This window comes from Panthera onca, chromosome D3 (genome assembly GCF_046562875.1).
Source record: "Panthera onca isolate mPanOnc1 chromosome D3, mPanOnc1 haplotype 2, whole genome shotgun sequence".
Classification (NCBI taxonomy): domain Eukaryota; kingdom Metazoa; phylum Chordata; class Mammalia; order Carnivora; family Felidae; genus Panthera; species Panthera onca.
The window spans coordinates 90242050-90252583 of NC_138350.1; the positions used below are offsets into that span (position 1 = coordinate 90242050).

General features: G+C 48.1%; 1 long non-coding RNA gene across 1 annotated transcript; it reads right to left on the reverse strand.

The window, feature by feature from the left end:
- Window positions 1-398: 398 nt before the first annotated feature.
- LOC132665035 (uncharacterized) lies at window positions 399-2710 on the reverse strand. Its single transcript, XR_013551431.2, has 4 exons — window positions 2538-2710; window positions 1990-2151; window positions 913-1058; window positions 399-818 (listed from the first exon to the last, which is right to left on the reverse strand). It is a non-coding gene; the product is annotated as an uncharacterized LOC132665035 (long non-coding RNA).
- Between the last annotated feature and the right edge of the window lie 7824 nt (window positions 2711-10534).

Here is a 10534-nt window from a genome sequence, read left to right on the forward strand (position 1 = left end):
CAGTGAGACTTGAAGGGGACCCAGAAAGCAGCACTACAGGACATAAGGAAGGAAAGATTTTCCCGGGAAAAGGTGGCATGGGGACACTTGGGAGGTTGTTGGACGAGCCTCAGAGGAAGCCGACCGGCGCAGCGATGAGAAGGTGACCGGTGGCACCCAGGGTCTGAGCACCCTGCCTCCTCCCTGGAGCACAACCTGGCGTGTGATCAAAACTTAAGGTCTATAAATGCCTCAGCCAATAATTCCATTCTCAGAATTTATCCCAGGGCCCAATTGTGGAGAAGTGTCACGACGCAGGCCCCAGCAGATAGAAGACTATTGTTGGTGCCAATGTTCGAGCGGCGGGGTTAGTGAAACTCATACGAGGAGATTTTTGCAAAACGATGTTTAATGCAACTGCTAAAAACGATACAGCGATAGGAGTGCCGTAAAGATGTGCCTCAGATATTGTACAGCAGAAGAAGCAGATAGCGGAATGGTACGTACATCTTTCCCTTTGGTGGACATCCACGTACGAATGTAACGGTTTTCTCCATCCGGCGGCACAAAGTAAATGCCAAAAATGAGAACCCGCCGGCTGAATCCCAGTTTCACTACCTCCCTGTGGTCGTGTGACCTCCAGCAGGTGAATCCTCCCCTTTGCCTCAATTTCTTCACTTGTGACATGGAACATCATTAACGGTACCGCCTCCAAGAGTTTCCAGGTGTAAGTGAGCAAAGTGACATCACTTACAAGACTAACTGGCACATAACCACTGCCATTGTTCCAACAGATTTTTTTTAGATTTCTTCTTTTTCTGAATCTATACTTCCTTATTCTAAAACAAAAAAAGATTCAAGTCAATTTGGGGAGGGAGGGGAAGAATAATTATTAATGACATTAGAGAAAATGACTTTGGTCATAAGGGTTACCAGGTATCTTTCTTGGGTTCATACCCTTTAGATGAATATTGTTGGAGGACTTTGGGAAGAATTAGGGTGGCCGTTGGCACTGCATAACCATGTTGAGACATTGACTTGAAGAGGTCTGCTTTGAAATGTACCGCTGGTAAGTTTCCCTGAAACGTGCGTAATTATTAGCAATTGAATTTTAGACATTCTGTTTTATTTTAGTTGAGATATATTTATTCAAAATATCAAAATGACTTTTAAAAGTTTGGAGGTCTTGGGGCCCCTGGGTGGTTCAGTCAGTTAAGCGCCTGACCTCGGCTCAGGTCGTGATCTCACAGTCCGTGGGTTCGAGCCCCACATCGGGCTCTGTGCTGACAGCTCAGAGCCTGCAGCCTGCTTCCGATTCTGTGTCTCCCTCTCTCTCTCTCTCTCTCTCTCTCTCTCTCTGCCCTTTCTCTCTCTCTCTCTCAAAAAATAAATAAACATTTTAAAAATTAAAAAAAATGTTTGGAGGTCTCCCTCATATGGTTTTGAGCTTGATTTAAGAAGAGAGAATACAATTTAGAGTATTTTATGCATTCTGGTTGGTTTTTAAACAATTTTGTAGTTCCGTTGAGGCTCTTTTTTCCTCAAAAAAGCAAAGTTTTCATTTTTTTCAAATTCGAAATAATCTTGTTTCATTCTGATTCAGCACCTACCATAATGTATACATATGGAAGATTTTCCTTGATTAGTAAGTATGTATTTCTAAGGTGACTCATGCCATTTATATGGAATTGTTGATAGATATTTTTATTCATATCTTTCTTTTAAAAGTACTGTTAAAATTATATAAAATATACCATTTTATAGACAGTGTTTGATAAAAAGAAATGCACGTCACCTTTCAAAACCTCAAGAAATGAATATAAATTATAGAAACTGGCATAGAATGGCTACAGCTCCATCAGAAAAAAAAAATCATACTGTTAACCATGAAAGGATTTGTTTTTAACAAACAAATTAATCCTTCACCTTTCATTTGAGAAAAGAGAAATGGAGTGATACCTAGAATTAATGCGTCATTTTCAAAGTAGAGTGAGTTGCATCCAAACCTACCAGCCAGCTGCATCTGGAAATTTGCCGTGTAGTGAGGAACAGTCCACACAGCACTTCTCGCTGCCCAGTTTCTTGAGGATTTGGACCAGAAGGTACTTAGGATGCTTTCTGTGGCCATCATACATACAATGGAGCTAAACATGAATGGACAGTAATACTGAGCTGGAAAGGAGAGAAGAAATGCAGTGTGAAAACCTTTCAGGAGGTAAAGTATTGTGTGCTCGCGCTGTTGGTGGCTGCTTCCAGAGCCCCCTGTGTCTGTAGTCCCCCCTCCCCAACCTCAATACGCATACACTCGCTGCAACGAAGTTATTCACTTTCCGTCCTCCTTGCTCACTTCAACCGAACAGCAAGGATTGCATCTTATGTGTTGTGACTGTATCACAGTGCCTCACGCATAATAAGCATTTGCTATGTGATACTAAAGTCCCGAAATGCTTTGTGCGAAGGCTGGACCCAAGGAGAGGGGCACTCTGCGTGGCTCCTGGGACCCCCTGTGCCTTGTCCAACACCGGGATGCCCTCCCACCTACAGCTCTCAGCACTTACCTTAGCCTTAGAGGCTGGGGGCCCACCGCCAAGGGAGATGGTAAGGAATCTTGCTCGAATGCCACGGGCTCTGTATCTTATCATGTGGAAACCGAGGGTAAATAAAGACCAAAAAACCAGAAGATCAGATTTCCTTTCCTGCATCTTCTTTCTAGCATTTCTTGGTTGTTGGTAGCTCTTTCATAATGGAAGTGGGAGAAACCAATTAAAACATTCCCATTTGTGATTAAATTTGTCCTCGCAGAACGCAAATCTGATAGCCAAAGGTCAGTGGCCCAGCATTTTATCAGTGCCTTTTATTCTTAATCCTCCTGTACTGACTTTATTTTATCATTTTCAATACCTATTTAAGTAATTCAACCCGCTCAATTATTCTTTAACAAATTTTTATCGACGACCTCTCTCAAGTAGGGTATGTGGGCTGCGTGCTATTAATGTAATGTCGTACAATTAATATCTTCTCGGCATTTCCTTATTCAACAAGTAGTACTGGTAAGGGCCAACCTATCTTTTAAAGGTAAACCTTGTCCAGTTTAATACAAGAATGAAATCACTATAGATCTATTATTTCTCGGAACAGAATATCTCCATTTGCATAAAATATTCTTCCTTTGACAAGTTGCCAGGAAGAAACACCTCATGCCCATTCTTCACAGTGCTCTTTCTATGGCATTAAGAATAGAAGAAATTACCATGGTGGCCTTAAAACTATTATTCTCTCCCCTTGCACCTCCTGGCCCTCCTGATTTACAATATCGTGCCTCTTGGAGAGCTCTGTCACTGAAATGCCCAGATAATGGACAAAGGGGAGCCTCTTACATAATGTAATTTCACACCAAGGAAGCCGGTTCATAGGTTGGAATATTAGGGTCAAATGTAGAGCCTATAACCCTCAGGTTGGTTGAAAAATAATGGCGAGAGTCAAAATTTAAATAAAATTTAAATCTCAACAACTGAATGATCTATAAGCCTGAAGGACAAGCAGCCTAGTAGACCAAGCCCATGCTTAAATACCAGAGGGGAAGAAAACCACGGGTAGAGTGCTACCGTATTAGAAATCATATGGCTGGTTGAGGGGCAAATATCTTTCTTTAAATATAAGCGTGCAAGGGAATGCCTCCAAATGTAAGAGTTACGGCCCACGTGGAGCTACGAGAGTTGGCCATTCAGGAATAAAGACATCTGCCAATGGGCACGTGTGATGTTATTTTTATGTGTTGACTTGACGGGCCCACGTGGTACCAGATATTTGGTCGAACATGACTGTATGTGTCTGGGAGGGCATTTCTGGAGGAGGTTAACATTTGAATATACACACCCATGTGCACACACGGACACACACACACACACACTCACCCCATTGGTTCTGTTTCTCTGGAGAGCCCTGACGAGTACAGCAGGGTTTGGGGAGAAAGCTTAGACAGACCAATCTCATGTCTAAGTGGAGAAGAACCATCCCGCTCACTTTGGTGTGAGACGTCATGTTCTGGGGAGACCCGGGATCAGAGCAGCAAGACGGCGATTGGCCAGAATTCTGGTGGTTTAACCAGTGGTGGTATTTGGCTATCATCCATATGACACCCCCAAAGCTTAGCCAACTTTAAATTTCCTATGCCTCTACACTGGTTTGGAAACCTGCCTAGTTGACATTTCAATGCTTGCCTTTGACACGTTCGACTCCCATGGGGCTGAGCGGAGCCGCGGCAGAACAGAGCGCCCACGCCCGGAACGCTGTCTGCCTCTGGCAGGCACGTGCCCTCGAGCTCACCTGGACACTTTAATTTTGGAGATTAAAATATTGGGTACACTTGTGCCGGTGGTTTCTTAAAATACAGTTGTCATTTTCAATCACTCAGCCATGAGTGACAGCTTTTAAAAAAGGTAAAAAGGGTAAAAACCCCCCCGACGGTTAGCTTTGGCGTCTCTTCACCTGTAACACAAGTGGTTCTCACTTTGCAAATGGGCCAAGGGTCTACGTGCATATTGGCTACCCTGAAATTCCAGACCTTGTTTATCCTTGTTTGGCCACAGAACGCGGGCAAGTCAGACAAGTTGTCTAACCCGTAGGTTATTTTTTTTTTAATGTTTATTTATTTTTGAGAGGAAGAGAGACAGAGCGTGAGCAGAGACACAGATTCCAAAGCAGGCTCCAGGCTCCGAGCTGTGGGCACAGAGCCCGGCGCGGTGCTCGAACCCACGGACCGTGAGATCACAACCCGAGCCGAAGTCAGACGCTTAACTGACTGAGCCACCCAGGTGCCCCTAACCCAGAGATTAGATTATTAATCTCTAAAATGAGAAGGTATTGGTTCCCTGGAATTAACTGTAACAAAGTTCCACAAATATGGGTGCCTTAAACAACAGATCCAACCCCTCACTTCTAGAAGCCAGAAGTCCAGGAGCCAGGTATTGGCATTGTTGGTTCCTGCCGGAGGTGCTGAGGGTAAATCTGTTCCAGGACACTCTCCCAGCCTCTGGCGGTGGCTGGCAATCCTTGGCATTCCCTGGTTTACACACGTACCACTACAGCCTCTGCCTTCGTGACGTCTCACAGCTGTCTTCCCCCTGGGGTCTCTGTGTTTATATTTCTCCTCTCTTCTTATGAGGACACCAGCCACATTGGGGTGGGGCCTCTTTTAACCCAGTAGGGACCCAAATCAAGTAATCGTATCAATTATGTTATATTATGATGATACGATTGATAACATCATTATCAAGTGTATTATATTATGATACTGGATTATAGATCCAAATAAGATCATAGCCTGAGGTCCCAGGAGTTAAGACTTCAACCATTGTCAGGGGCCCCAATCCAACCCAAAACCGTTACAATCATTCCACTTTCTCGGTAGACTGGGGAGAATTGGATGCCCAGCAGTGGCTCTCATGGGTGGCAGGCGTTCATGTTATAAATGGCATTCTCTGGCCCTAAAACCTCACAGTGGATTATAAGCGATGGAACACCAATTTCTGGTTTCTAAATCAGTTTTCTGGGCAGCACGCATCTGTCGCTCTGACACGAATAGGGCCCTCCAGGGGGCAGCTTCCTCGTGGCCTCTGGAGACTCATCTTCCTGAGTAGGGACAGAAGACGACGGCCATCCCGCACGTGACAGCAATGTTGCTACCCTCCATGTGCATTATGATAAATGTCACGTACGCATAAGTGATTCATCCTCCAAACACACTGGTAAGGAAGACGCCGTGGTGATGGTTCCTTCGTGGAGATGCTCACGGGACACACACCACTGCGTGGAGGTTGCTTCTTTAGAATAAAATGTCCCCTCCCCTTGCCTACCACCGTGTCTCCTTAGCCTGCTTTTTATTTTCCTGAGAGTACTTTCTACCGCCTGGCATGGGGTATGTTTGTATTCGGTTTTGTTCATGGTTTTTCTCCCCACAATAGACTGTACACCAGGAGACCAGGGATCTTTCTCTGGGTGGCTCACTGCCCCGCCCTTGCGTCTGCCACAGGATGCATCAATAAGTGAACAAATAAATCTAAAAAGGACAGGTGGGAAATAGACTACGTGAGTTGCCTAGTGTGGGGCCAATCTAGGATTCAGATCCAAACGTTTCTGACATCAGAGCCCACGGCCCCAGGAACAGCCCTATGGTCCTGCATCGTCGTCCAGATGTCCCTCAAGTCAACCCGGCCCCAGATTTCGGAATTTGGAAACAGAGCAGAGCGCTCCCAAGTTGGACAAGGCCTTAGGACTCAGCTTTCCCTGCGTCCCCAAATTACTGCTGTAGACAAGACTATTGCTTTCCTAGGACCCACGTTTCCAGGGGGGAAAAATAGCCTGATGGTCGTAGTTGATGTTTTTGTCCAAATGCTTTACGAAACGTCAAAAAAACGCACATGTGATCTAACGTCAGAGTTGGAAAAGAAGAGATTATCTTAGTCCAAAACCCTCATTTAGCTGACCCCACGTGTGGTCCTTCCTCCCAGCTGTTTGAAACACAGGCATACGTCATTTCATATTTTCTTGTTCTTGGATTTATCAGACTTTTTTTTTTTGTCTTCTAGAAGAATCAGAGAACTCCTCCTCATTGGAAATTGGTCTGCTTTTCTTCGTATTTGTCACATCAGTTATTACAATAAAACTGGATGATTTCCTGGTCCTTTGGTCCAGGAGAACCCACTTCAAGCAGCTTGATGTCTTTTCATTATTTTTAGGTTCGGGAACGATAGAACTTTGTTACTTTATTGCCCAACTTATCACTTATAACATAATATTAGAACTACAACTCTATGTAAATATCTGCCATGGCCAGAGATGCTCCTGCTTTAACGAATTGTGACGGGTAAGCAGTCAGGAGGCCCAAACCTGGAGGTTGGGTCAGGAACAGACTTCCTGTTGTTTAGAGGGTCCTGGAAGTTGTTGGAACAGTGTCTCCTAAGAAGAGAAGAATCAGTCAAAACTGCAACCAAGTGCAACTCACGTTCCTCCTCTCCAGAGGAGCACCCCTGAAAATTAGGTGGCTCGGAGGGGTGCACATCCTGCATTTAATACGAGGACGTGTCGGGTAAGGAAGGATGAAGGACGGGTGGCCCGCGGGCTGTACATGAACACAAACGCGAGCCAAGGGTGCCTTTTGGGAGGCCTGCGTTGGATCCCATAAAATCCCCTGGGATGCCTAAGGAATAAGAGTGGGGAAGGCTGACCCTGGAGCCCGGGGTCAGGAGACAGGTCAGGCTGTGCTGGGCCCCTGGTGGCCTCAGGGGGCGATGCCACGCAATTCTGGAAGAGACCTGGGCTGTCAGCACAAGCCTGGAAGGCCGGGCCATACGGCAGGGCCAGATTTGTTGTTAGAAACATTTAGATTCTATATTTAAGATCTGGAGCTCTCCACCCGGGCCGTCTCGTGCACGCGGAGATGGGGAGATTCCAACAGACGGGAGGGTGGGCCGGTCCCTTCGACAAATCTGGCCGGCTTGGCGAGGAGTGCCTGGCAAGCCGGAGCCGGCCTGGGAGCCGCCCCGCAACCTGCATCCGTGCACACCGCCGGCTGCCAGCGAGTTGGCAGCCTCTGCAACAGCCGAAGGCCCAAGTGCGGGCAGCGATCCCGCGCCCCACACCGAGCCAACCGCCTGTCGGGGATTAAATTACCCGCTAACCACCTAACATGCTCCTGGGAGAGAGGAGGTCCCCTGGGTCGTGTCCATGGGCCGGAGGGGAAGGAGGGGACGGAGGGGACGGGTCAGGACAGGGGTGGAAAGGACGGCAGGGCGCCTCGGATGACGAGGGCCTGTCTGGCACCGGGCAGCGCTGGCCGAGCTCCTGGCCGGGCTCCTGAGGGCGGCGGAGGGGGGGTGGGGAGGGGTGGGGAGCCTGCCTCCATCACCATGGCAACTGGTCTCCCTGGTTACCTCGAGGGGCCAAGTCCCCGCAGGAGCAGCCGCGTGGGCACCTCCTCGCAGAGCCCCTGCCCGGGAACCGAGGCCCAGCAGAGTCTGGAAGGGCCGCGAGGAGTGGGGGGCTGCGGGGGTCAAGTCCGACCAGTGGGGCTGCCCTGCAGGGCAATGAGGAGGCTTTCACCACATGCTCCCCTGGGGCCCAGCACCCAGGCCACACGCAAGGTGACTGGAGGATGTCCAAGCGAGCCTTAGGACACCCAGAGCGCCCTTCCCTCGGGGAGGGGGGGGGCATCAGAGGGCCACCTGCCCGAGCAGGTGGACTGGCCCAAACCTTCAGAGCTCTCTGCCTCTCCTGCCTCCTCTCCTGCCTGGAGCCCCGTCCTCTCTCTCTGGGTCTCTGGGTCTCTCTCTCTCCCTGTCTGTCTCTGTCCTGCCCTGCCTCTCGCCGCCCCCTCTTTCCTGCATCCCTCTCTATCCCGCTCCTTCCTGCTCCCTCTCTCCCTTCTTCCTGTCTATCCCTCCTTCCCTCCCCCCTCCCCGTCTCTCCCTCCTTCTCTCCCTCTCTTCTTCTCCCCGTCTTTCTCTCTCCCTCTCTCTCCCTCCCTCTTTCCCATCTCTCCGTCTCTTCCTCTGCCCCCCTTCCTCCTTCTTTCCTACCTCTCTCTCTTTCCCTCTCCCTCCCTCCCTCCCCCCACTTTGTTTCTCCCTCCCTCCCCCCTCTGCCTCCCTCTTTCTGTATCTTCCGTCAGGCACAGTCTCAGTTTCCTCTCAGTGCAGTTCCTGAAGGAACCAGGGAGCCAGTACTCGAAGATTCAAGAAGGATCATTTAACTGTCTTCAATCTTTGCCAATTAACTTCCTGTTGCGAAAACAGATGAGAAAAATGAAACGGACCACACCTGCATATCCCAGAAATAAGATCACCGGATGGTTCTCCTGTGGAGAACTTCTCGTCTTCTATCAGATACAGGTGCTGGACACTTTGTCTCCCGGGTCACCTGTGTGGGGAAGTCCTGTGTCTCTAGCAGATGGGAGAGAAGGTTGCCCACCGAATCCAATTACTTACAGATTTCCATTCACTACTCATGGTATCAGGGCGACTTTCTTAACGTATAGTCACAGTCAGGGTTAGTATCTCTTCTTCCTGAGCTACAGCCTTCCTGCCATTGGGACAATAGCGAAGGGCAGCCCCGGGAGTCGCTTTCGTGCCGGAGGAACCTTCCTTAACGCTGATGGGAGGATCATCCGGGACTTTCACTCCATCACCGCGACTCTCCTAACTGCCCAATTCGCCCACAGAACACCCCGTGGTCTGGATGCCTCCCCAGGATCCAGATGACTGAGCCTTGGTGGTCCTTGCAATGGTAGACGGGGAGACCACACCCCCCCCACCTCCACCCACCCACCCCCGCCCCACAGGCCGCCAGAGGAGCTCCAGGCTAAGGGCCACACAGGCTGGTCTGGTGCAGTGCCCAACAGTTCTGCAGGGAGAGAGAGGAGCTCTGAGTGCCTGGGTGGATCCCAAGGTTTTTACTCCAGGGCTCATCTCAAGGGTGTCCAAGGGGCACAGCCGATCCCAAACACACGTTGTGGGAAGCTAAGGAAGTGATGTTGAATTTGTGCCATTTTGTAGCCTTTAAAGACGTAGGAAGAGTCTCGAATGTGCCTTGTGGGCCAAATCCTCTGGTTCAGCAAAGTCAAAATAATGAGAATTAGCCTGCTTCTATATATAACTCCGAAACCTCCCGCACATCCTTTTCACAGAAGTGCAATGAGGATTAATCATTTATGTTTATAAAAAGATCTGAAGAAAGAAATCATTACCCATAAATGCTAAATATTGTTAAGGTTTTGGATACCAACATCAAGATAAATATAAAACACGAAATGAAAAGTGCCATGCGTCTGCTACGTATATTAGTGATAACCTTCGGGGCTACGTGTGTGGGAGGGTGAAAGCACCAGGCTTTTGGGTGTTCCTTGGGGGTCATCTGAACAGCCGACGTGACTGAGTTTAGAAAATCATTCAAGGCTCCTTATTGCCCTGGGATATTGAATTGCAGAGGCATAGATGACTTCCACGAAGCTTGCTTTACAGGTATCTCTGAGATGGTCTCCTCGGCCATTGATAAAATGAACCACCATTTGACGTTCACAGACCTAACATCTCACACCAGAAACCTCCGCTTTCTTCACACTTCACGCTTTCTTCACACTTCACGCTTTTTACATGTTAAGACCTCAAATCAATGCATGGGGTTTCGTGAAATGAACTTCCATTAAATGCAGTATAAACAAATGGACAGTTCACGAATTTTCTAACTGTTCTCTTTGTAGAACATAAGCTCTAATATCTTACTGTGCTTCGTGGCCCATTGTTTTAATCAAACAAAGGGTAATAGATAGGATTTAGTAGACACATGACCATAGACTTTATTAAATCCAAACAGATCACCCCAAATCGAAGCGAGTTTACAGCTCGCCAAGTCACCTATGGCAAATCCTCTCATCTGTCCTCTGTCTGTTATTATTCGATGTTACCGATAAAGAGTCACTTGTCAAAGTCACCCAGGGCTTATCCCTTGCGCTCGGAGGGACAGGTACAAAAGTTAGTGGCTCACTGGGAACACATTCCTT